This window comes from Puma concolor, chromosome E4 (genome assembly GCF_028749965.1).
Source record: "Puma concolor isolate L17-30 chromosome E4, mPumCon1.1.hap2, whole genome shotgun sequence".
In the NCBI taxonomy this organism is placed as follows: domain Eukaryota; kingdom Metazoa; phylum Chordata; class Mammalia; order Carnivora; family Felidae; genus Puma; species Puma concolor.
Genome location: NC_141683.1, coordinates 67663741 through 67690714, shown reverse-complemented (window position 1 = coordinate 67690714; position 26974 = coordinate 67663741). Strand labels below are relative to the sequence as shown.

Here is a 26974-nt window from a genome sequence, read left to right as displayed (position 1 = left end):
GGCAGGTGACCTGCAGGGAAACAAAGGTATCTAAAGAGACGTTGCTGGGGAAGCCGGAAGCTGGTCCTGACAGCTGAGAGCCTGGGGCCCTGACACAGGGGCGGGGACAAAATTGGTGGTTCAGACTTGCTGGGCGGGCACGTGCCTAGGTTCCCCATGTAACCAGCCTGTCGGTCTTTATGTGTTTTCCCACATCTCCAGATTTTTAAAAATAAATCCTTAGGGGCGCCTGGGTGGCTTGGACGGTTAAGCGTCCGACTCTTGGTTTTGGCTCAGGTCACTGATCTCACGGTTCGTGGATTTGAGCCCCGCGTCCGGGATCGCACACGGGAACCAGCCGTGGTTACAGCGTCTCCCAAGAGCAGAGCGAGAACAATACAACGTATGGAGGTTGGGGCCTAGCGAGCCAACTCGTGTTCTGTTACCAGAGGCCGGTAACCTCTCTGGGCCTCTCTGGGCCTCAGTGTCTGACGTTCATAAAGCGAAGGACGTAGAACATGCTAGTGATTTGCCAGCTTGTGATCTGGAGCTGGGTGAAGGTGACCTGATGGCATTTTCACGGATTTTAGGAGGCCACGACAAGGCAGCTCAAACCATTAGCTACGACGGCAGTGAGCTTTGTAGACCAAAGTGGAGGAACCCCACACAAGTCTGGGAGGGGGGAAGGCGGGACCCCTGGCCCCTCGCCGGGGACTTCCGCTCACCATCCCTGGCTCGGCCCTATTGACGGGGTCCTGTGTGTTGAGGGTAGTTTGGAGGGGCTGGTGCTGGCAGAGGGGGACTCCGTTGGGACCCCGGACAGAGACCCTTCTGGATGGACCTGATCTGCTCTGATTTCAGGAGCGAGTTAGTTTATTTGTGCCAGAGAACTTACCAGTACTGGGTGGGCTCCAGGCAGCGTGGAGATACAGAAGGAGGAGACCCAGGTCTCAAGGGGCTCAGAGTCCGGTTCACTGGAAGTATGTCCAGAAGCTTCCAGAAGCCCAGTGGCAAAGCCAACAGCAGTGTGGAGCTGGTCAGAGGCGTCTGTGCGGGGCCCCCAGAGGCCACCTGCAGGGAAAGGGAGCCTCTCTGACTCCAGACAGCCACCCCGCGTCCCTGTGTCTCCAGGTGTGAAGGAATCCATAAAACACTCAGGCTGCTGTGTCTACAAGCACCTGCGGGCCCTAGTGGAGGGTAACAAATTGGTTAAATCAGGAGAGGCCTTGTCTTAATTTAGGCTCCTGGTGGCACACACCGTCAGGCGTGTGGATCTCAGGACAAGAACGGAGCACCGCGGTCTGGTTTGGTCGGTTCGGCGGTTCGAGGAAATCGTCATCGATAATTGTCTCGTTCTTTGTTTTCCCCTATGGCGCTCCCACCTGCACGGAGCCAAGTGCACAGAGGCGAGGCGGGAGAGAGAAGAGAATGGATCTGTGTCATTTTTTGAGGTCAGTGGAAATCATTCTTCGAAGCGCCCCCCCCCCCAGGCAGATTTGCTCCCGAATCCTGAATCGGTGGGCACCATGTCTCTTCCCTGGACGACAAGCATGGGGTCGTCACGGCCAGTGGAGACCAGTAGGGTCTTGTTCCGTTGATCAAGTATTTTGGATCAATAAGTGATGTTGTACTTTTGCCTGGTTGGTCTAGACCTAAATCACCCGGAGGTGATTTTATTCTCCAAGGTCACCCCAACCTACACTGTTGGCCAACAATTGGTTTGACGTTTAGTTTATTCTTTTTATCTTGTTAGCTATCAGTGGTTATCCGCTCTGATCGAAGCCTACGCAAGGAGAAATATTTCTTGCTACTCATATTAGCATTATTGCTTGTATTGTTAAATAGATTAACCCGGTATTAAGTTAGCAGTTGGTTGCATATTTTTGACATTAAGATGTTTTCGTTGTTGAGCTTGAACGCTTTCTTAATTGATGGCTGCTGTTAAGCCGACTGTGGTTAACGTTTATGCTTACTCTCTAAAAACGGTTGGATCCTGGTTCTAGAATGCTGTACCTTTTCAGGTTATATTTTACACTTACATTTGAATTTGGGGGTTTTTAGGTAAGTTTACAGTTGAGCTAAAATTCTGTTCTGGGTAACCAGCTGTCACCAGGCTCGTGAGGCTTTTCACCTCCACCTCCAAATCTTCTCACTAGTTTGCAACATAGATGAGTTCATCCTGTAAAGAGTGTTCAGAGGCGCTCGTCTGGTTTCGGGGGGCCTGGCTTAAGTTCTCTTTGTTAGGTTATTCTAGCGAATTCATCACGCCACAGCTACCAGGGGTAATCTTTGCTGTATAGCGCTTTTAATCTTTCTTCTGTCTTTCCCTTACGGCACTCTCTCTGTGGTGCCAAGTTAAGTTTCTGTCTCCTATACTTTCAAGAATTAACCAAGTGGTTTGGTTTATTGTTTTACGTTAGTTGAATGTGTGGTTGTTTGGGCCAGTTTTGGCTCACGATGGTCACTTTGATATGCAGTCTTCTGGGTGTAAGCCAGATGCTTTGTTTAAGCTACGTCTCGTTTTATCCAAGCCCACTTTCCAGTATGCTTGCCTTGTTACGACTTGCCTCTTGTGTTTTTTACGGTTCCAATAGATCGTCTTTGGGTTTTGTCACTCGAGGAGGGTGACAGGTGGTGTGTGCATGCTTCATGGCCTGATTCAATTGAGCTCTCTAGTCTCAATTTATTACTAAATCCTCCTTTGGTTCTTAATTTCATAAGGACTTCATGGAAAGTGTTCTGGCACGGAAAATGTACCCCATTACTTCCCACCTCACAGGTCATGCCTTGACCTAACTTTAAAAAAAATTTTTTTTAAAAAAAAATTTTTTTTTTTTTTAACATTTATTTATTTTTGGGACAGAGAGAGACAGAGCATGAACGGGGGAGGGGCAGAGAGAGAGGGAGACACAGAATGGGAAACAGGCTCCAGGCTCTGAGCCATCAGCCCAGAGCCCGACGCGGGGCTCGATCTCAGGGACCGCGAGATCGTGACCTGGCTGAAGTCGGACGCTTAACCGACTGCGCCACCCAGGCGCCCCTAAAAAAATTTTTTTAATGTTTATTTTTGACAGAGAGAAAGAGAGACAGAGCATGAGTGGGGGAGGGTCAGAGAGAGAGGGAGACACAGAGTCCGAAGCAGGCTCCAGGCTCCGAGCTGTCAGCACAGAGCCCGACGTGGGGCTCGAACTCGCGGACCTCGAGCCGAAGTCGGACGCTCAACCGACTGAGCCACCCAGGCGCCCCTTGACCTGATTTTTTAATGTTAAGATACCTGTGCCCATTTTTCTTCCTTTTTAGGGTTTGCTGAAGGTGGCGGTGTATAGACTGGATTTGCAAGGGGTGGCAAGGTATATCGGGGCTTGTCGATTACAGAACGGGCTCCTCTAGGCATATAAAGCACTGCCAAGTCCTTTGAGTTTTAACCTGTTGCTATAGTTCTCTGGCAGATAGATTTGTTTAATTAGCTAAGTTTAGGGCTGAGGATAGCGGGGTATCCAATCCCAGCTTGGGTTTTAGCTATCCTGCGGTCGGAGGTGTTAAAGTTACTTTCGTGCTATAGTTGTATGTTACTTGTAGCTTTTGCCAGCCTAGTAAAAGTTTAACAGTAGCGTGGGGTTCCTCTATGACACGCTTTACGCCGTGGGTCTATTAGTTCGGGTGAATCGTGTGACCACGCGGGTGGCTGGCATGAAATTTACCAACCCTAATTCAATATGGCTTAGTCGAATTTTCATTCACGGCTTAATTTTTATCCCCGCTGTATCCCGTGGGCGTGTGGCTAAGCAAGGTGTCACGAGCTACATTGTTATTGTTTGTGCTTCACACCCGCTCCTTTAGATTATGATGATTGAGAGGCGTTTTTCACCCTTCCGGAGGCTTCCACGTGTAATCCTCTTTAACTAATGGAAAGGCTAGGGCCAAACCTTGGTGTTTATGGAGTCTGATGATTCATCTAGGCATTTCCGGTGCCTTGCTCTGTGTACTGAAGCTACCTTAACGGGGAACACGTTGGATGGGTTGGTGAATTTATGGGATTAGTTGTGAGAGAATATTGCCCAGTCGGTACGGATTAGCGCTCGAGGTGAATCGAGGTGTCACATGGGTATTTGCGACTGATGTTTCATTGGGATTTTGGGTGTATTTATAAAGATTTGTACTTAGGCCTTCTGTTTGGACGTGAATTTAGTCTTGTTTTGGGGGGTTGGACAATGATAAATTGGACAATGATAAATACGTATTCTTATCATAGTGTTACAGGGAGTTGGGGGGTTTTGGTTAAGCCAGTTATCGGTTGGATAAAGATGTGTGCGTGTGTGTACATGTACGTGTGTGTGTACGTGTATGTGTGTCCGGTTGAAGCATTAGAGTTAAGGTACATGTCCTGTAACCATTGACTGAAATACACCTTGTTTGTGTGAATGCGGAGACATAGCACAGTGAATTAGCCCAGCGACGAGTTATTTGACTGCGTCGAGACCTTTACGGTCATAGCTGAATCAGAGCAAGTTCCCCCCCACCCCCCCCAAATTTAAAAAATACCAAATGCATGATACCGCAGTTATGTGTGATCATGGGCTGATTGGTCATGAGTCCATCGAGATGTTCTATTTGAGATAACTGTAGGATTCACTGACTGTAGGGCCCTGAAGTAAGAACCAGATGCCAGGTTCGGTTCCAGTATAGAAACCCTGAGTCTCATGGGGGCGGGTGATCTCACGGTTTGTGGGTTCGAGCCCCGCGTCAGGCTCCGTGCTGATGGCTCGGCGCCTGGAGCCTGCTTCGGATTCTGTGTCTCCCTCTCTCTCTGCCCCTCCCCTGCTCACACTGTCTCTTCCTCAAAAATAAATAAACATTAAAAAAAAAAAAAGAAAACACACTGGTCAACTCGGTTTTGTGAGTCCTGTCCCCCCCACCCGCCGCCCACCCCCCACGCTTTCTTCTGGGAGTAACACCCGTGGGAGGGGCGGGGCAGCACTGGTCCTCGGTGGACACCTGTCACGTACAATGTACAACGTATCACCTGTTCATCTTCCGGCACGCCACGGTGGGTGCAAGGGTGTCAGCAGCTTCACCTGGTTGTGGATTAGGTCCCCAGAACTTCTTCATCTTGCAACCCTGAAACTCTGTACCCGGTGAGCAGCTCCGTGGCGGATCCCCGCCCCCCCCCCCCCCCCCCCCCCGCCGGCAGCCACTGTTCTACCATCTGTCTCTGATTTTGAGTGCTCGAGATGGCTCACGTAAGTGGAGTCGTACGGTATTTGTATTTTGTGACTGACCGCTCAGCGTGATGTTCTCCGGGTGCATCTGTGGTGTAGCAGGTGACGGTCTTTCCTTCCATTTTCAGGCTGGATAATACCGCGTCGTGTGTATAGACCACGTTTTCTTTACCCATTCATTGGTCAGCGGACACTCGGGATTGCTTCAACCTCTGTTACTGTGAATAATGCTGCAGTGAACATAGGGGTGCGAAGGTCTCTTTGACATCCTGCTTTCAGTTCTTTTGGGTGTCGACCTGGAGGTGGGATTGCTGGATCCTGGGGTAGTTTTATTCAACTCTCTGAGGATCCCCCATACTGTGTTCCACAGCGGCTGCACCATTTTACATCCCCACCATCAGGGCAGGAGGGCTCCGATCTCTCCCCATCCTCATCCAGTTTTCCCCACCACCTTTGTATTTTTTTATGTTTATTTATTATTATTTTTTTATTATATGAAATTTATCGTCAAATTAGTTTCCATACAACCCCCAGTGCTCATTCCAAAAGATGCCCTCGTCAGTGCCCATCACCCCCCCTCCCCTCCCATCAACCCTCAGTTTGTTCTCAGTTTTTAAGAGTCTCTTATGCTTTGGCTCTCTCTCCCACTCTAACCTCTTTTTTTTCTGTTTTCTCCTTTCTCTCCCCCATGGGTTTCTGTTAAGTTTCTCAGGATCCACAGAAGAGTGAAAACATATGGTATCTGTCTTTCTCTGTATGGCTTATTTGTGTTTATTTATTTTTGAGAGAGAGGCAGACAGACAAAGTGGGGGGGGGAGGGGCAAAGAGAGAGGGAGACCCAGAATCCGAAGCAGGCTCCAGGCCCTGAGCCATCAGCACAGAGCCCGACGTGGGCCTTGAACCCACGAACTGTGAGATCATGACCTAAGCGGAAGTTGGATACTTAACCAACTGAGCCACCCAGGAGCCTCACCCAGCACCATTTGTTGAAGAGACTGTCCTTCCCCAGTTAAGTGGTCTTGATACCATTGTCGAATATCATTTGACCTTCCACACATGAGTTCATTTCCGGGGTCTTCGTCCTGTTCCATTAATCTGTCTTTATGCCAGCACCACAGTGTTGATTCTGTAGCTTTGTAGTAAGTTTGAAATCAGGAAGCGTGTTCTTCTTTTTCAAGATGGTTTTGTTTGGGCTATTTGAGGTGCCTTGAGGTGTTGAATTTTGGGATGCTTTTTTCTATTTCTGCCAAAAATGCCATTGAGATTTTGATAGGGATTGCATTGAGTCTGTACATTGTTTCTACAAAATTGACATCTTAACATTATTAAGTCTTTGATCCATGAACATGGGATGTCTTTCTGTTTATTTGTGTCGTCTTTCCTTTTTTTCCCAGCAATTTCCAGTGTCCAGGTCTTTTGCCTCCTTGGTTAAATTTCTTCCTAAGTGGTTTAGTCTTTTTGATGCTCTTGTGAATGGCATGATTTTCTTAGTTTCCTTTTTGGATTGTTCTTTGTTGGTCTACGTTGGTTTTGACTGAGGTGACCTCTGACTGTAGGATCCACACCATATCCCCCTGTCCCAAGCGTGGGGCCGTCTCAGTTTCTCCATCCCTGCCCCCTGTCCCTCTGCGTGCTTCTGTGCCCATGTTGGGGGCCACAGGAAGCCCAAAGAGTCTTGAGTTCTGCCTGTCGCATCGTGCAGCTGCCTTTGCTCTTGAGTGTTGGTGCCTCGGTAGGACAAGGACCTCTGAGAGCCTGGGGTCTCCAGCAGGAGTGGGCAGGTCTCCCATGATGTCTGGGGCTCTAGCACCTACCTCCCCGGAGGGCAGCCTAACGAGGGAGACGAGGGGGCCATGGGGCCTGGGCTCTTCACAGGCACTCCTCTCCTTCAGACTCTTGTCCCTGATGAGGCATCAGACTCAGCCAACATTCTTCCCCAGTTCTTTTGGTCTCCCATCAGTGTAGCTATTTTAAACATAGAAGGGAATGGGGCACCTGGCTGGCTCAGTGTTTGGAGCATCTGACTTTGGTTCAGGTCATGATCTTACAGTGTGTGAGTTCGAGCCCCGCATCGAGCTCACCGCTGTCAGCACAGATTCTGCTTCAGATCTTCTGTCCCCCTCTCTCTCTGCCCCTCCCCTGCTTGCACTCTGTCTCAAACATCAATATACATTAAGAAAATAAATAACGTAAAAGGTTGAAGGCTCTACCGCCTGTTCCCGCAGAAGTTTCCTCTCGGGGCAGAGGTCTGGGCTGCTTCTAGGCCTGAAAGCCAGTGAGTCGGGATGAAAGGAAAGCCGGGCATGGGGCTGCCTCATCACCTGGCTGCCTCCCTTCCCGGCTGCCCCCACCTCGGGCTCTTGGGCCAATGGAGGAGGACCCAGAATTGGGGTTAGATCTCAGTGTGGTCCTGGGACCACCAAGTCCAAACTGTGTCATGACAATGCTAAGACACTCTTTGCCCTTTTCATTCTCCTCACATGAGTGGTGTGAGCTAGAATTTTCCAGAAGCTGCATGACGCAGCATCACAAGGCATCGAATGTGAAAGGTCGGAGAATCCCGCTGTCTTCTGCGAGACTATGCGTTCTGTTAAAGAGAGTTACAGAAATGTCACTAAGTGCCACTCTTTTCATTAAAATATAGTCGTTTTCTGGGCACCTGGGTGGCTCGGTCAATGGAGCATATGACTCTTGATCTCAGGGTCGTGAGTTTGAGCTTCATGTTTGGTGTAGAGATTACTTAATAAATAAAGCTTTAAAAAAATAAAATATAGTCATTTTCATAAATACATTATTTATGATTTTTAAATTTTTTGTTTATTTGTTTTTGAGACAGAGCATGAGTGGGGGAGGGACAGAAAGAGGGAGACACAGAATCGGAAGCAGGCTCCAGGCTCTGAGCCGTCAGCCCAGAGCCCGACGCGGGGCTCGAACTCACGGACCGTGAGATCATGACCTGAGCTGAAGTCGGACGCTTAACCGACTGAGCCACCCAGGCACCCCTATGTTACTGTTATTTTAAAAGGAACTGATAATGTCATTAAGTTAAAAGGAGGCTCAGGTGTAATTTCTAAATAGGACAGAATTATTCTACATTACAGAAGGCCTTTGGAGTCCTCAGTAACGCTCGTGAGCACACAGGAGGCCCGAACCAAAAGGTCAGGAGGGCCACCGCTCCCTTCTGGTGGCTTTTGGTTCAACTGTCCTTGGACCACATGCCCTTCTGGCCTCTCCAGGGCCTCCCTCTGCCTTGACCTTCCCGTTCTGCTAGCTCCCGGTCACAGTGGCCACACGAGGGCAGCAGGCTTCCAGGAGCCACCGTGGGGCCCTCCAGGCGGGTTTACCAGGCCTCGCCTGCGGCACCGGGTTTCTGTCCAGTCTCTGGCCGCCAGTGCCGGAGAAGCAAAGATGATAAACCCACGTCGTGGCCCGCGGGAGGCTCAGGCCCTCAAGCGCCCCCTGCCGTGAGCTGGGGAGCCAGCAGACGACTGCGCGTCTGAAACAGTCACAGGGTGCAGGCCAGAGCGGGGCCACACGGCAGGGTGGACGCCTTCAGCGCACGAACCTCGACGTCCTGCGTAGCTGAGCCGAGACGCCAGTTCTCCAGAGGCTCAGCCTTCACCTGTGAGGATTCGTTCTCACGGCCCTGCCTGGAAAGGAGCCCCTCGTTACCAAGCAGGGGTGCGGCGAGGGGAGCCAGGGAGCAGAGGAATCCCACCAAACGCTTGACGTGGTCTGGGATGAAGCGGGCGGTTAAGGGGCAAATGTGGCGTCTTACCCAGAACTGGGGCCTCACTGCTCATCGGCCGTGGACGTCTCTAGCGGTGGGAAAGAAAGCCTGTGGCCCTAGACGACCCTCTCCCTTCCTCTTAGCCCTCGGTCCCAGTGACCGCTCCTCACGACCTGAAAGCGACCTGGCAGGGACAGCTGGCTCGGATGCCGGTCAGGACAAAGGTCGTGCCATCTAAAATTGCAGGACAAGTCTTCGGGTCCCGAGACTCCTGGCTGCTGAGCCGTGTTACTTCCCTCTTACCTATAATGCCAGCCCCACGCTGGCTTTCTTCTCTAAGTGTTCATCATCAGTCCAGTGATAGACAAAAAATCAGTTTTTGCTCACGTACTGTCTCGGAGTTTAGAGTAGGGCTTTGAAGGAGCAGGCTGGGGATATTCCTGGTTCCGCCACGTGTTAGCTCTGTGACCTTGGGCCGACTGGCTTCCCTTCAGTCTCAGTATCTCAAGTGTAACAAAGGGACGCTGGGTGATGTCTGAGGTGGCTGTGAGAATCCTGTGGCTTTAGGTCTCTAAAGTGCTTATGGGGCACCTGGATGGCTCAGTCGGTTGAGCGTCCGACTTCAGCTCAGGTCATGATCTCATGGTGCGTGGGTTCGAGCCCCGCGTCGGGCTCTGGGCTGACGGCTCGGAGCCTGGAGCCTGCTTCCGATTCTGTGTTTCCCTCTCTGTCTGCCCCTCCCCTGCTGATGCTCTGTCAATCTCTCTCTCAAAGAATAAACATTAAAAAAATAAAAATAAAGTGCTTAAACGAGTGCCTGACTCGTGGCAAATGCTCAATAAACGGTAACGTGTTAAACATCACTGCATTTGAAATGCATGACGTTTTCAGATGCCAGAGTCAGAAAGAATCTCAAAAGTCGTCTGATTCGGTGTTTTTTTCTTCTCTCAGGATGTTCCATGAGAAAGGGCTCTGTGGCCAAGCATGACAGGGCATTTAAAATTCAAGGTAGTATATGAAGGGCGCAGAGAAGTCACGGGGTCAAGAAACCGTTCAACTTGGACTGTCACGACGTTGGTCAGACTGATCGACCACGGAACCCTCTCCACATGTCCCCTCTGGACTCCGGGGCTGCTGGTGTCGGTACAACACCTGCTAACCACACAGCAGATGGTCCTGTGACTCTTCCCCTTAGTGACCGTGGACATTCTGCGGGGACATCGGGCCACAAGGCACTTGGTCCCCATGGACACTCACCGCAGATAACAGCAGTGGGGGAAGGTTTGCCTTGTGCCGGATGCTGTCATAAACACTAAACGCGCGTTATCTTCGTTCTTAGAATAACATTACGAGAGAGTCCTTATCTCCTTCCACGGGTGAAGAAACTGAGGCTTAGAAGAGCCATGTAACACTTGCCCGAGGTCACGTGGCTGGAAAGCACCAGAATGCAAACTCCGGTCGTCTGACTTTGGGATCCCCACCAGCCTGGGCTGCTTCCTGCGGCCACTGCATCACCTCTAACTGTTGGAAGGTCCTTCCTTGTCTTGAGCCGAAGTCCATTCCCAGCCACGCCCCTTTCTCCCAGGCGCACCCGACAGCGATTTCAGTTCTGACACCCTCTGCCTGTTGTTTCGAGAGCTTTATCCAGTCCGCTCCTTTTTCTCTTTTAGGTACGTGAGCATCCCTTTTGGATAGAGACCCAACTGAACACGACTCCGTCTACTCCACTATAATACGATGGTTACGCTTTTAGGATATCACCTGGTGTCAAGAAACGTAACTTTTGGGGTGCCTGGGGGGCTCAGTCGGTTAAGCGGCCAACTTTGGCTCAGGTCACGATCTCGCGGTCCGTGAGTTCGAGCCCCACGTCGGGCTCTGTGCTGACCGCTCAGAGCCTGGAGCCTGTTTCCGATTCTGTGTCTCCCTCTCTCTCTGACCCTCCCCCGTTCATGATCTGTCTCTCTCTGTCCCAAAAATAAATAAACGTTAAAAAAAAAATAAAAAAAAAAATAAAAAAGAAACGTAACTTTTTTTCCAGGGAGTTCTTGGCCAATACAGGAGCTTTTTTTTTTTTAGACAAGGTTAAGGGATAAAAAGTTTTCGATGTACAATGCCAAAATCTTTCCATCAAGAATTTTGATCACGGGGTTGCCTGGGTGGCTCAGTCAGCCGTCTGACTCTGGCTCAGGTCATGAGCTCAGGGTTCCTGAGTTCGAGCCCCACTTCAGGCTCTGTGCTGACACCCTCCCTTCTCTTTCTCTCTCCCTGCTCCTCGTGGGATTCTGTCTTTCTCCCTCCCTCTCTGCCCCTCGCTCACCCCACCAGAGCCCTCTCTCTCTCTCAGAAAAAAAAAAAAAGAATTTTGCTCACAGCTGTTTTTCATAGCCCCAGGGATATTGCTCTGGGAACTTCAGCCACACTTGATGGCCCCAGCTTCTGCTCTCTGCTCCCCTCCCTCCAAGCACCGTTCCCAGTTTCTTACCAGGCTCACCATTTCTACCCTTGTGACTCATTGTTTGGTAAACAAGGCACAAAGCCAGGAAAACCTAGCAGCCGGCTGTTCCTAACAGCCTCCCAGGCGCTGTGCTGGTCCCAGCTGTGATCTGCTTATAACCGATGGTGGTGCCTAGTGAGGCAAATTGCTTTTTTACTATTGAATCGATTTCCTTAGAGCCCCTTGTAGTTCTGAAAACCCCACTGAAGAACACTGGGACTCTGACTGGACCAGTGTAGCTTGGAAGGATCGCTCTCTTGTTCCGAGCCCTGTACTTCATTAATTCAGCTCAAGAGCTCAGGTTTTGGGGCCCTGCATTACCCAGAGATACATGTGGAGCTTGTTTTCAACCAGAATTAATTCCTCCCCGATTCCGCTATACCTCTGCAGGTGTATTTTGGAGCCCCCACTGAAGATGCTATGTTTACATTTATTCAAGTTCATTCGATTAGACCAGTATCGTTCTTCCAGCCTCCGGTGATTGTCTGGGAGGCTGATGATGAAGGAGAAGCCTGGTGTCCTCTGTGAAACTGATCACTAGATGAGCATTTCCCAACAGAATGTTCCATGGCGATGGAAATGCCATATAGCTCAGTGGTACACGATGGTACCTGTTGGTGGCTGTTGAACACCTGAACTGAGGCTGATGCAACTGAGGAGCTGAATTTTAAATTGTATTTAATTCTGAACAAATTTTCATAGTCACATACGGCTAGTGGATACCACAGTGGAGAGAGTACATCTAGATGTTTACCTGAGAACTGGGCAAAAACTCTGAGCAGACCACCCAACTCTAACCGACTGAGCCACCCAGGCGCCTCTATATACACATATTTTAAAGAAAATGGTTTTTTGGGTTTTTTTTTTCATACTTGTGGAAGGAATTCATGCCCGCTGTGGCGAAATGCAGGAGAGCACATAGAGGAAACGAACAATGACCAATAATCCTGCCGTCGGGGACAACTGCTGTTACTGTTTCAGCATATTGCCTTCATCTTTTTTCTGTGGGGATATCTTTCACATCGCTGAGAACATACGTTCTCTGACATTTGCATACTGGTGTTTTTCATCGACAGTGTTTTCTCAGATCGTTAAACATTCTTCCAAAACAGTCTTAACGGCTGTAGAGCAGTTCATTATATTAATGACTAATCATTTGTATGACCAGTCCCCCATGGCTGTACTTTTGGGTTGCGTCTAACTTTTTCTGTTATTGTAAATAAACCGACGGTCACGTCTTTTTGTCCAAAATAGCTCTGTGTATGATTTGCATTGATTTCTCCACACAGACTTCCTGCAGGAGTATCGTTAAGGCTAAGGATATGAACACTGTTGGTTCGTTTGTTTGTTTTAAGCTTATTTATTTATTTTGAGACAGAGAGCATGGGGCAGAGAGAGGGGGAGAGAGGGAGACTCCCAAGCAGGCTCTGGTGGCGCACGAATCATGACCCGAGCCAAAATCAAGAGCCGGATGCTTAACCGAACTGAGCCACCCAGGCACCCCATGGATATGGACACCTGTTAAGGCTAATTCTTTCAAGAGAGGACGGGAAGTTAGCCCAGACCCCGTGCCAGCTCTCCGCGGTTAATGCTTTCCCTTCTGAACGTTGGACACCGTTTGATTATCATCCCACATTAATGTCCAGTCCGCCAGTGTATGCTTCTTAGATTCCAGTTTCCTAGCCTTTATGAAAATCGGGGTGACGGGCTCCCCCGTCCTCCAGCAGCACCTCTTGTGTATTAAAGTTCCTGCAGGATGAAGTCAGCTTGTCGGTGGGGCCCGCCCCGTTCGTTCATCCGCTCGGTGCGGTCCTGCTACGTCCTTCTGTACTTGGAGCTTCAATTCTGGTCTTGCTGTCACTGTTCTTACACTTTCCACGCTGGTGATCTTTCCCCCTAATACGGGAAATGGAACGAGTGTGCGGCAGAGGCTGCTAACCGCTCGACAAAATCCGCGTTCATGCTTCTGAACGCACACCAGGACCACCTTCCCCAAGCTCCGGGGCCATTGGGGGCGCCGCATGGTTGAGCTCCAGCCAACTGCGCATGAGCGGAAGTGACGAACTGCTTCCGGGCCTGGCGCGTCAAAACCCACCCTGTGGGAGGGAGACGTCTCCCGGGGCAACGTGAGGAGGGCGGGCCAAGGAACCCCTATCTACAGTTGTGTTTGATCGTGGACCCTCTTTTCTCTTTTGCCCTCTTTGGGCTCGGTTGCGATTTATAACTTCATTTAGTCCTGCTTGAGCGGCCTTTCCTTTATTCTTGGATCATGAGATCAGCCCCACCTAAATGTCCTGGGGATTCTCCTTCCCACGTGTTGGCAACACGCTTGACCGTCCGGCGGGCCCTCCCCAGCTGCCCCCAGACTCCTGGGTCCCAGGGACCTTTCTTGCATTTCCCCTTGCAGACAGATGCCCCTGGTGGTGCAGAATTGGATCCGCAATGGTACTCCTCTGCACTTTCTCCGAGAAATTTTGGTGAGAGTTTAGCAGAAATTGTATTGCAGTTTCGGTAGGGTGATGAGAAGCCGTTGCGTGCCTGCTGCATAAGGAAGGTGGGTCTTGCTGGGAGGCGGGGGGGTGGGGTGGGGTGGGGGGGGAAGGGGGGCGGTCTGTACCCTGATGAGTGTGACTGCTGAGTTTGGCAGACCGGCCTCACCGGGTACAGTGAGAATTTGGTGTTCCGGAAGCCATCTGAAAGGGAGGGTTAAGGAAGACAGGTGGGCAGGGGAGGGCAGGGAAAAACTGGACCACCCCCTGAGAGGAGTCCGCTGATCAAAGTCCCCAGAGGATAGGATGGCTAAAGAACCCTGGAGAACAGAGGTGTCTAATGGTGAATTTGCAGCTGTTGTGTGACCCCTCCATTCCCTTCAAGGGCTTGGCGCAGCTCTGGACAGACGCGGCGCGCCGGTGGCAGGACGGCCACAGGCTGGAGGGACTCGGCAGCTGCAGGCGCTCAGGGCAGGGGTGGGGGGGTGGGGGTGATTGTGTGGACGTGAGCCTTCTCCTCCCCGCCCCACCCCCCCTTCAGCCCAGCCTCCCGGGAACTGGCCAAACTTTGGGGGGAGGATTTAGACGTCCACAGGATGTGGAATGGATGTTTGAACCAGTTTTATTTAGGGAGGCTTCAGCTGACATGGGAGTTACGAAATAAACAAAGCCATTGCTAAAAAAAAAAAAAACAAAAACAAAAAAACATCATATCACGAAGACCTAAGTAGGTAGTCAGGTAATTGGCACCTTAGAACACCCAGGCCAGAGGGGTTCTGTACTGTGAGCTGGTGTAATGGCAGAGCTTTGCTCTGTTCTCGGGCTCTCTGGCTCCTGGCCCCTGTTCTCACTCCGTGCCTGGGAGCAGAAAGCAGTGATGCTGGTTAGAAACAGGCTGGATCCTCACGCGTCTGTCTGTCCTTGAGCACCGGGTGCTCCTGGACGTCCCGGGCTCAACTCTTCCCTGAGCTACTCCCGCGGGAGGCTTAGGGGTGATCCATGACTAGCTCTGTTGATGCACTGAGCTCAGGAGTGTGTATGGTGGGGGTGAGGAGGACGTTCCTCCCCCTTGGGACAAATTTTCCCTAGTAAGGAGGAGCATGTAAGAAACAAATTCATGAGGAAGCTCGTCAGGGTCATAAAGCTACCTTTCCTGAATGTCAGAAATATTCTTCGTTTCCATCAAAGAATTTTGGCCCCAAACCAAAGGGGTGGAGACATCGGGGCCATCTGGGCAGCCATAGAGGAAGAGAGTTTATCGGACCCACTGTTTTCCTCTTCTCTAGATAAAGACGTGTGTTGACGGGTGTAGAGAGGGGGAGGTTTCCTGAGTGCAAAGTGCCGAGGTGCAAACCCTGAGATAAAAAGTCATAAATAGACCGAGGGCCTGACCGGTGCCAGGCTCAGTGTCCTTGAGCCGGTAACACTTGCAGGCCAGGTCCCAGGTGGGGGGGCCGGGGCTGAGCAGCTGCTCTGGAAATTTCCACGGGCCGTCCACCAGCTCCCGGGAAGCTCTGGGGCTCCTGACGGCGTGGAGTTACGAAACAGACACAAGATGTGGTCCCAGCTCACAAGGAGCTGGGCCCCTGGAGAAGAGGCTCGGGGACGTTTGCCAAGAAAGCAAGTGAACCAGCAGGTTGGAAAAGTCTTAAAGCTGTAAATAATGTCAAGGCATGGGCTCAGTCAAGAAAATGTCAGTATCCCCTTCCAAGTATTAGAACCCATTTCACCTTTCAAGGAAAATGGAAGTATAAATTTCATGTTAAGGTAAAAGCTGATTTTGGTAAAAGCCTGGCCGGCTCAGTTGGAAGAACGTGGGACTTTCGATCTTGGGGTCATGGGTTCAAGCCCCACGTTGGGTGTGTCACAAACAATATATCAGTTGTGTTTTTTTAAAGGAAAAATGTTTACAATTCGTTACCAGTTGCTAGAGTCTGAGATGTTCTTAGGAAATCGGGTTAAAAACAAAGTCTTTTTAAAAAGTTTTTACTTATTCATTTTATTTTATTTATTTATTTATTTATTTTTTTAACGTTTATTTATTTTTTTTGCGACAGAGAGAGACAGAGCATGAACGGGGGAGGGGCAGAGAGAGAGGGAGACACAGAATCAGAAACAGGCTCCAGGCTCTGAGCCATCAGCCCAGAGCCCGACGCGGGGCTCGAACTCACGGACCGCGAGATCGTGACCTGGCTGAAGTCGGACGCTTAACCGACTGCGCCACCCAGGCGCCCCTTATTTATTTTATTTTAGAGAGAGCGCGCGTGTGCACGAGTGGGGACGGGGCAGAGGGAGAGAGAGAGAGAGAGGGAGAGAGAGAATCTCAAATAGGCTCAGGCTCAGCGTGGATCTCACGACCCTGGGATCACGATCTGAGCTGAAATCAGGAGTCAGGAGTCAGACCCTCAACCGACTGAGACACCCAGGCTCCCTGTATTTAAAATCATTTTAAATACAGAAATTTACGAAGAGACATCAGTTCCCAAAGGAGGTGCATGTGGGGTTCTCCTCCCTAGTAAGGTTACATGCGTGTGCCCGTGTGTGAACCCACAACACTCCCACGTACACTGGTCGGGAAGACGCTTTGGGTTCCAAGTAGGAGAAACCATGAAGAGAAGTTATTGGTTCACGTCGTTCAAAAGTTAAATGATAGATCAAGCTTCCAATATGGTTTAACCAGGGCTCCAGCCCCATTTCTCGGACTCTCTCTGCTCTGTCCTCCTGTGTGGCCTGGATTCCTTTTTAGGCCGGCCTTCTGCCTGTGAACAGCAGCTGGGCTGGGAACTGAACAACTCAGGTGAATTTCTTGACGCCCGGTTGGAGGACCGGGGGGCTATTGCTTCCTGGGAGCACAAGTCCTGCCCTTGATTCTGGTTGGGCCAACCAGGACCGGTCGCCCTGGGGATACCGTGTGCTGATTGGCTCAGGCTCAAAGACAACCTGTCGCCGGGGCAAGTGAGTTGAGGTCGGCTTACACCACAGGGGGCCAGCCCTGGAATTGGGTGAGGCTGTTGCCTTTGGCCCTGGTGGCCACAACTGGGCGGAGGGGAGAACCAGAGGTGTTGGCAAGACTTTCCCAATGCCTACCACACCTCGGTAGCAATTTTTAAAAATTTATTATTATTCATTTAATAATTTTTTAAAAGGTTATTATTTTTTTTTTGAGAGGGAGACAGAGAAAGCATGAGCAGGGGAGGGGCAGAGAGAGGGAGAGGGACTCCGAAGCAGACCCTGCGCAGAGCCCGGTGTGGGGCTTGAACCTATGAAACTGTGAGACCGTGACCTGAGCCGAAATCAAGAGTCTGACGTTTAAGAGCCACCCAGGCGCCCTGCAATTTTTGTTTTTAAGTGTAAGAGGTACTTTCTGGGTGCAAGGTCCCATGGGAGATGTCGAGATACACAGTTTACAATGTATTTGAAATAGAAAGATGAGCTGGCTAAGAACTAAATTACACCATTAGGTGTAATGTTGACAAGAATATTCGCGTGCTAAAACCAAGTGGCGTAAAAGTGAAGGAGACAGACTGCATCTGGCTGAGGGGACCAGAGAGGCATCACGTAGCGAGTTAACATTGGAATCGGGTCTCAAAGAGTGAGTAGGAGCCTAAGGCTTGCAGGTGTGCGGGGAGGCCATGGGAGGGAGGGCAGTGGTAAGAGCAAAGCCCCAGAGGCAGAGAGCCCAGGAGAGGGGCAGCCCAGATTCGAGAAGTTGCTGCCGAGTCAGGAAATGTTAGCCCAGTCCAGAGAGATCCCGATCAGGTGACACCCGAAGAGGTAGGAACTTACCCCCAAAGTCAGGGTGCAGGATGATCCTGCCTCGTATTTCCCCCCCCCCCCGTAAAGAACTGGCTTGGGGGCCCCTGGGGGGCTCAGTCAATTGAGCATCTGACTCTTGATTTCAGTTCCGGTCTTGATCTCACAGTTTGTGAGTTTGAGCCCTGTATCAGGCTCTGTGCTGACAGTGCGGATCCTGCTTGGGATTCTCTCTCTCCCACCCCCTCCCCCTTCCCCTGCTTGTGCTCTCTCTTTCTCTCTCTCTCTCAAAAAAAGAAAAAGAACAACAAAACTGGCTTAATTCCCCCTTGGCCTTATTAGCAGGAAGTTTAGTATCTGTTTGAAACCCAGAGGCTTCCACAGCCCTAAGTAGGGGGCCGCAGTCAGTCTGACCTTCAGATGCAAGCAGGGACCACTGGTCTCTGGTCTGGCCATCATAGGAGTGAGTCCCCAGGCCTCTGTGACTCCTCAGGAAGGACAGCTGCATTTTGTCACTTTGACCTTGGAGAACAGTGCCCCTCACTGGTGGTTCAGAGCCATGACCTCAGAGCTCTGCCTTTCAGTTAAATTCACACCCACCCACTGCTTCCACTCTCCTCCCCGCCCCCCCAACAGCTGCCCCAGGGACTCGGGGTAAGAGGTACTTTGGGGGCACCCTCGTGGATGCGGAACTCCGGACCTCTGTCCTTCCCTGGGGCCCACAGCACCAGGAGGCCGGGAGCTTTTCCGTGTCAGCCACACCATCCCCAGCAACACGGTTATCCGCCCTCCCTTCTACGACTACCCCCCTGCACACCCTTTCCCCACCACATGCACACTCCTGGGAGCCTTGGGGTGCAAAACTATGTCGCCCTGACCGAGGCTGTCACTTTCACTGCCACAGAAAAGGAAAATAGAACCCATAGTTCAGTCCCCAGAGGGACATTCTGCCTTACCCAGACTAGTGGGTTCATACGTCTTGTCTCTTCCAGCCAGGGATTGCTTGTCCCACCCCAGGGGGCCAGGCTCTCTCTGTTCTTTTACTGAAAGTTCACATGAGGACGCCCGGGTGGCTCAGTTGGTGAAGTGTTCGACTCTCGATTTCTGCCCAGGTCACCATCTCGCAGTTTGTGAGTTCGAGCCCGCACTGGGCTCTGCGCTGATGGTGCGGTGCCTGCTGGGATTCTCTCTCTCTTCCTCTCTCTCTGCCCCTTCAGCGTACTCTCTCTCTCTCTTTCTCTCTCTCTCTCTCAAAATAAAAAAATAAACTTAAAAAAAAAAGTTCACATTGACTTTCAACTTCCGTGGTCATTGGCAAAATAGAGTCATGTGTATGCCCTTGGGCTGTCCCCACCTTCCAGCTGGAGTTCTTTTCCTTGTAGGCCTCCTCCCTTTCACAACCCTGCTGTCTCAACCCTGGTTCTGTTGGTCTCAGTGGGATGTGGTGCAAGAGACAGACACACGGTTAGGCTCCGCTCTTGGCTTCCAGTGCCCAGCATGCTGCTGCTTCTCTAGTCTATGAACTTGGGGCGCAAATCTGGAAACTACTCTAAATACAAGTGAATTAAAAAAAAAAAAAGTTTTAAAGTATCCAGTGATTGAGGGAGGACAAAGTCAAATACACACTCAGTGGGGTGCCTGGGTGGCTCCGTTGGTGAAGCGTCTGACTCTGGCTCAGGTCATGATCTCACGGCTTGTGGGTTCGAGCCCCGTGTTGGGCTCTGTGCTGACAGCTCAGAGCCTGGAGCCTGCTTCGGATTCTGTGTCTCCATCTCTCTCTCTGCCCCTCCCCTGCTCATGCTCTGTCTCTCAAAAATAAATAAATACTAAAAAAAAAAAAAAAAAAAAAAAAAAAATACACACTCAGCGACCAGAATGGCTTTCCACACAAACTCGAGAATATAAGGACAAGAGAATGGATTACCTACCCTTTTTGGATCAAGAGAATGCTACTTTTCAGTTCCTGTCCTATAAGGAGCTATTTCTCCTTAACAGAATCAACGTAGGGAGGGACCTGGGTGGCTCAGTTCTTGATTTAGGCTCAGGCCATGATCCCAGGGCTGTGGGATCGAGCCCCACATTGGACTCTGTGTTGAGTGTGGAGTTTGCTTAAGATTCTCTCTCTCTCCCTCTCTCTCTCTCTCTCTCTCTCTCTCTCTCTCTCTCTGTCTCTCTCTCTCTCTCCCCCTTTGCCCCTCTTGCACTCCCTCTCTCAAGAGAAAACAAAAACCAGAACCATTGCTTTGGTTAAGGTGGGGGTGATTGGGAAGAGGTCATAGAGGAACATTTTGGAGGAAAAAATTTTGTTCTACGTTTTAATTGGAGTGTTAGTTACATGATATATATACATGATATATATTACATGATGTAAAAACTCATGAACCATAGACTTAAGATCTGTGCATTTTACTGCATGTGAACTAGATCTCAATTTGAAAATAGAAAAATATCAAACCGACGATTAGCCTTCCTTGGCTAATGTCCACATGTTATGGTGCATTGACAAGAAATTAATCTGGAAAAAGAAAAATAATACCCTACTGTGAAGTCAGACGTGTGCTGTGAGTACAGGCTGAGGGAAATGGAGAGAAGGGAGCAGACATGGTTAATGCACTGGGCTGGGCCGTCTCCAGTTGTGGGGAGTCGAATCTCTCCCTTAATGCAGTTAATCGCTTCTAATTGTGCAGCCAGCTAATTACAGTCATTAGTGTTGCCTTCGTTGAACAGGCTTGGAGATTCCTTGAAGTCATTCTTTTCGCAGGACTGGGTTGGATTTTCCCAAGTCTGGAGACCTCAGGTTGTGGCCCATCAGGCTGTATCTCTGGTGCTCCAGAAATGACCTGTTTTCACCACCGGGTGTTTGGCGGGGAGGGGGGATGTGATTAATCTTGGAGTCCATGAGTCATGCACGTCAGGCCTCTGAGCACAGCAAGGGCACTCGTGGTGAGCTCTGTACTGGTGCGGGACTCTCCGCCCGCCAACCCAGCCTCACCTAGGTCCAGGCTAATTGCATTTTGAAAACAGGATTATTCACTGCAGCACTGTTTGAAATGCCAAAAGAGTAGAGACAGTCTGCACAGCCATCGGTTGGAGACTCGTTAAATTAGGGCTTGTCCGCATAATGTAATACTGAAAAATGAGTGAGGATGGTTCTCTGTGTGCAAATTTGGAAAGTTTCAGGCTAGTCAATGAAAAAACCAACAGAGCGTATAATCTGTATAAGATACGAGTGTGTGTCTTTGCCCATATACATAAAGAAGCATTGAAAAGGCGTAAGGAACGGAATTGCAGTGGTCACATGTGTGGGGGTGGGGGGAGGGGTCACTGGGGTTGGGAATTGGGCAGAAGAGAGATGGAGTGGGGTAGACTTTTCACTGAAAATCTTTCAAAAATGGTTTTTTTTTTTTTTTAATGTGTATTTATTTTTGAGACGGAGAGAGACAGAGCATGAACGGGGGAGGAGCAGAGAGAGAGAGAGAGAGACACAGAATCCGAAGCAGGCTCCAGGCTCTGAGCTGTCAGCCCAGAGCCCGACGCGGGGCTCAAACTCACGGACTGTGAAATCGTGACCTGAGCCGAAGTCAGATGCTTAACCGACTGAGCCACCCAGGCGCCCCGCAAAAATAGTTTTTTCAAAGTCATGTGAATATATTACCCAGTGGAAGATTGGAATAATTAAAAGTTCAGAAGTTTTTTATATTTATTTTTGAGAGAGAGAGAAAGACAGACAGACAGACAGAGGATCCGAAGCAAGCTTTGCGTTGACAGCAGAGAGTCCAATGTGGAGCTCAAACTCATGAACCACAAGATCATGACCTGAGTGGAAACCAGAGAGTCAGACACTTACCCAACTGAGCCACCCAGGCACCCCAAGTTTTGAGTTTTTAATTTTGGCCACATGTTGTTTAATTTATACCCCAATGTCCCAGGAATTGGCAAAGATTCTTTGCTTGACCAAACTTGAGTCCGGCTCCTGAACCTTCTCCTAGGCCCATCTGTGCACTTCTGTGTAAGATAATCCGGTTTTAGCAAGAACCCTGCTGAGTCAGGGCTGTGCACGTGCCCAGGAAAGGCCCGAGAAGGCCCCAAGATCTCACTTCTGACTGACTGTGAGGCTCTGCACTAGCAGGAAGTTAGGGGAAGGTAGAGTTGTCAACTGCCCAGCTCAGTGCTGAAGGCATGCCCCAACACACACACAGTCCGTCAGCGATGGCTGGAGGTATTGTTGGTTCCAGACACTCAAGGAAATCTCTGTCTTACCATTAGCTGGTCACTAAGGTAACTGAGTAGAGACTTTGGTGGCTACATGCAACAAAATCTGACTTCATAGAATTAGTTTCCAAAAGTCATTAAACAAACAACAACAACTACAATAAGCAGCAGCAAAAAACAAACCCGGGGTGTAAAGGAGAATCTGATTTCTAGAGATGCCACCTTATATTATTTAAAATGCTCAGTTTTTCATAAAAAAATTATGAGGCAGGCAAAGAAACAAGAAAGTATGGCCATGTATACGAAAAAAAGCAGTCCATAGAAGCATCGTAAATGTCCCAGACATGGTGCTTACTAGCCAAAGACTTTAACTCAGCTGTTTTAAATGTATTTAAAGAGCTAAATGAAACCAAGTCCAATGAATGAAATAAAAGTTTGAGAATAATGTCTCACTGAATGGGGACAATCAATAAAAAGATAGAAATTATAAAAAATAATCAAATAGTAGTTCTACAGTTGAAAAAAGAAACAGTAACTGAAATGAAAAATTCTTGGCTGGGGCTCCACAGCAGATTTGAGCAGGCAGGAGAAAGCATCCTGACTTGAAGAAAGGTCAATTCAGATGACCCACTTTGAAGAAAACAAGGGGGAAAAGATTGAAGAAAAATGAACCCAGCTCCAGAAATCTGTGGAATGGCATCAAACATATCAACATACATATAATGGGAGTTCCAGAAGGAGAAGAGACAGGAAAGGGGATAGAAAGAATATTTGTAAAAAATAATGGCAGAAAACATCCCAATTTTAATTAAAATCATTAATCTATATGTCCAAGAAGCACATCGAACTTCAAATAGAATAAACTCAGAGACAGGATAGACACCTAGACACATGGTAATCAAACTGTCCAAAGACAAAGACAATCCTGAAAACAGCAAGAAAGGAGCACTCATCATGTACTTTTGTACCAAGGTCCTCAATAAGATCAGTTTCTCTCATCAGAAACCATGAAGCCCAGAAGGCTGTGACATGACAGATTTTAAAGTACTGAAGTAAAAAAAAAAAAAAAAAAAAAAGCAAGCAAGAAGCAAGCCCTGTCCACTAAACATTTTATATCCAGCAAAACTATCCTCCAAAAAAAAGATGAAGGAGAAATTAAGACATTTCCAGATGAATAAAAACCATTCATCACTAGCACATCTACCCTGTAAAACAATAAATGGTATCCTTGAGGCTAAAATGAAGGGACAGTAACTCAAATCCATATGAAGAAATAAAGAACCCTGGTAAAGGAAACTACATAGGTAAGTATAATAGGCAGGATAGGTATATTTTTTGTTTGTAACTCTTATTTTTTTCCTGATGTAAAAAAAAAAAAAACCTACATAAAGCAATAATGATAAATCTGTGGGGATGGGCAGACAATGTATAAAAATGTAATTGTACTGGAGTGCCTGGGTGGCTCAGTTGGTTAAGCGTCCGACTCTTGATTTTGGCTCAGGTCATGATCTCATGGTTTGTGAGTTCGAGCCCTGCATCAGGCTCTGTGTTCTGACAGTATTGAGCCTGCTTGGAATTCTTGCTCTCTCCCTCTCTCCGCCCCTCCCCTGCTCATGCTGCACACTCTCTCTTTAAATAAATAAACTTAAAAAAATGTAAGTGTATGGCAATAACAACACAGAAGGGGGGAGAATGGAACTATATAGGAGCAAAGTTTTTGTATATTATTGAAACGAAGTTAGTATTAATTTGGACCAGAATATGAATTATACTCCAGCGCAACCACCAAGAAAAAAGGGCATGACCAACTTTGTCACACGCGACTGATAGTTTAAGATGAGCCCTGAGGATTGACTGGTTGGTTTGGCAACATTAACGTCACGGGTGCACAATTCTGGGGGATGGCAGGGGGGAAAGCTGACCAGGTTGGATAGGTAGATTGGGAGAAAAGGAAGTAGAGAAAATGAATATAAAGAGTTTTGCTGAAAATGGGAGCAGAGAAATGGAGATGGGGTGAAGGGTGAGAGGCAGCCCAGCAGGTTTGCATGCTGGTGGGAAAGATTCAGAGTGGGAAAAATTGATAAGTGCCTTCTCTGTCTCTGTCATTAGGAAGATTTTTGGAGATCAGAGGGGGATTATTGGAGCATGATGCTTCTCACCCAAATGTCCCAGGCACTGGCATCTTTGGTTATTGGGAGAGTATGTATACATTGAATAATACTGTACTAATATATCGCACCCATTAGGAAACATATACAAATCGGGGTGCCTGGGTGACTCAGTCGGTTAAGCATCTGACTTCAGCTCAGGTCATGATCTTACAGTTTGTGAGTTCGAGCCCCACATCAGGCTCTGTGCTGACAGCTCAGAGCCTGGAGCCTGCTTTGGATTCTGTGTCTCCCTCTCTCTCTGCCCCTGTCCCCGCTCATGTTCTCTCTCTCTCTCTCTCAAAAATAGATACACATTTAAAAAAGAGAAATATTTGCGGATGTGCAAGTATTAAAAAAAATGCACAAAATATAAATATTTAGAAGCTTAAGAAAAACTTGAAAAAATGTCTTGTTAATGAAGATGACATATTCTATAATCATTAATACCGCAAGACACTCAAGAGTGAGGTGCATAGGAAATGAAATCCATATTTCAAATATCATCTAGCTAATTTTGAATTTTTTGGCTGTTTATCAGCTACGGTTAAGAGTCATCCTTGCTCTTGTGAAGGTTCATATGAACAGCAGTCATGACTTTTCTTGTCATGACTGTATTCATTGTTTTCTCGTTCTTCACCCCGCCTGAATTAATTAATTAATTAACTTATTTATAAGTAGGCTCCACACCCAATGTGGGGTTTGAACTCACCATCTTCAGATAGAGTTGGATGCTCTCCAGACTGAGCCAGCCAGGGGCCCCAACTTTTTTTTTTTTTTAAGGTAAAGGTGCCAGTATATAAAAAGATACAAAGTAATATGAACCCCAATATATCCATTATTCTCCTTCCATGATTATCAACCCTTGCCCTACCCTGTCACGTTTTGAAGCTAGTCCCCTACATTGTATTATTTTATCTGGAAATAATTTCGTGTGTATCTCTTCCGTGTGTGCAAGGAATCTTTGCAAAAAAACAACTACAATGTCATTATCATACCTTGAAATGTAATTTCCAGGAATCTTTAAGTTGCAGTAGTGGGGGAATCTGTTTTGCAGTAAACACACACACACACACACACACACACACACACACACACACACACACACACCCATAGATCAGGAAAGAGAGAAATGCGTTTTTAACATAATAAGGCTGAGGTCATTTCGCAAGGAGTAAGGTCCAAATCATGTTAATGTGGCGGATTCCTTCTTTGCACAGACTAGCAGGGGACACATCTCTAGTAAACTACATTGGTGGCCGTTTAGAAAAACTCTTTATGGTAGGGGGTTATGTTGATCTTCAGGTCCTTTAGAGAAAAGCGACCCCTGGCTTTGCAGGCAGAGAACTGAGCTGGCATGAAGCAAGCCTCATCCGACTCATCTAAGGGGGTGGAGTTTACAAACTACAGAAAGGGATGAACGGGGGCGGGGGGGGGGGGGGGGGGGAGTCCCCTGACCCTAAGGACTGGGCGGGGGTCCCAGGCGGGCAGGGGTCCAGGAAGGGGGGCAGTGTGAGGGAGCAGGGTGGGAGGCAGCAGGGGGCACCTGTTGAAGACTTGACCCTTGGGGTTGACCTTTCTCTCCTGCTAAAGTCCAAGTTCCCAGTTCTTAGCCCTGTCCTGCTTGGGGCAGCTATGCCCCTCCCCATAACCCCCTAAGTCTCCTCGAAGTAAACTTTGTGTTTCAGGTGCAGAAGTGAGGGGGGACGGGGTCAGAATCTGGGCCGCGCCCCGCAGGATCCGCTCTCCTGGGGACGAAGCCCCCTCCCCGGGAAGAAGGGGCTCCTTCTTGGGGCCACAGGCCATACGGAACTGGGGAGCTACGTTCACCCCTGGATTTATTATGCCACCCCGCCCCCCACTCCGTGTGGACGGATGGGTTTTGATATTTTTCCAAAGACTTAAACGTTTATTCCCAAATAGTCTCACACTGGACCACCTTAGGCTTGGGTGACGGCCGAGGACAGCTCCGCAGTCCCGCTCTCGGGGGCCCTCGGGAAGGGGATCAGCCTGGCGGGGGGGCGCCCCGCGAGCTCCGGCCCGGAGCGGGGGTGCCTGCGGAGGGCGCGTCCCGGGGACACGCCCCCCCCACCTTGCCCAGCTGCTCAGACCGCCTAACTAGGGCAAAGGGCAGCACGGAGGGGGGTCGGGCGGGGCCTGGGCGGCGGGCGGCCTCCCATTGGCCTCCCTCGCTCCGCCCTCGATCCCGATTGGTCACGGTGTGAAGCCGGAGACGGCGGCGCGGCCAATGAGGGCGCCCGCGGGGCGGGGTCGCGGAGGCCCGGAGCACGGGCGCGGGCGAGTAGGTAAACAGATCCGGGGCGCGTGCGGCGCCGGCGCTGCGGCGGGCGAGCGCGTGGAGGCTGCGCGAAGGTGACCGCGGGGCCCCGCTTCCTGCCGCCGGGTAAGCCTGCGGCGCGTCCTGCTCGCCCTCCGCGCGGGCCCCTTCGGCGCCCTGCTGCAGGCCCGCGGCCTCCCCGCCGCGAGTTCCGCCTACCCCGGGCCCCGCTCGCGGCGCCTCCTGCCGTGGCGGGCCGCGGGGTCCCTGAGGCGCGCAGAGCAGTCCCGGTGGCCGCCCGGACGCCTGCCTGGCCGTCTCAGGCTCGTTCTCTTCACCCCCACCCCCCGTGCGCTGTGTCTCAGGGGCTCTGCGCGTCCCCGGCTGGAGGCTTGTGTCCGAACTTTGACCCCCCTGGGCCCGGCCCAGCTGTTGGGTCTCACAGGTGGCGGCTGGCGGTGTACTTGGGAAAAGAGGCCCTTCTTGGTCCCTTCCTCCGTTCGCTTCTCTGGGGCCCGTCCCCCTACTTCTCCAAGCACTGGGGTTCCTGGGAGTGGTTTGGGCTACACTGCCCGCGCTGATGCCTTTCCCCCGCCCCAGCAAGCCCCCCTGCCGCACGCTGCCCATTGCCTCCCCCTCCCCCCACCCTCCCGCGTGCCCTGGGGATGGGGGA

General features: G+C 49.9%; 1 protein-coding gene across 2 annotated transcripts in view; it reads left to right on the top strand.

Moving 5' to 3' along the window:
* Nucleotides 1–26288: 26288 nt before the first annotated feature.
* Nucleotides 26289–26974, top strand: part of COQ8A (coenzyme Q8A) — a 39853-nt gene continuing 39167 nt past the window's right edge. For both annotated transcript variants that reach the window (XM_086694401.1, XM_086694403.1), the window contains exon 1: nucleotides 26289–26427. The gene's annotated coding sequence lies outside the window, so the exon portion shown is untranslated. The remainder of the gene's footprint in view (nucleotides 26428–26974) is intronic.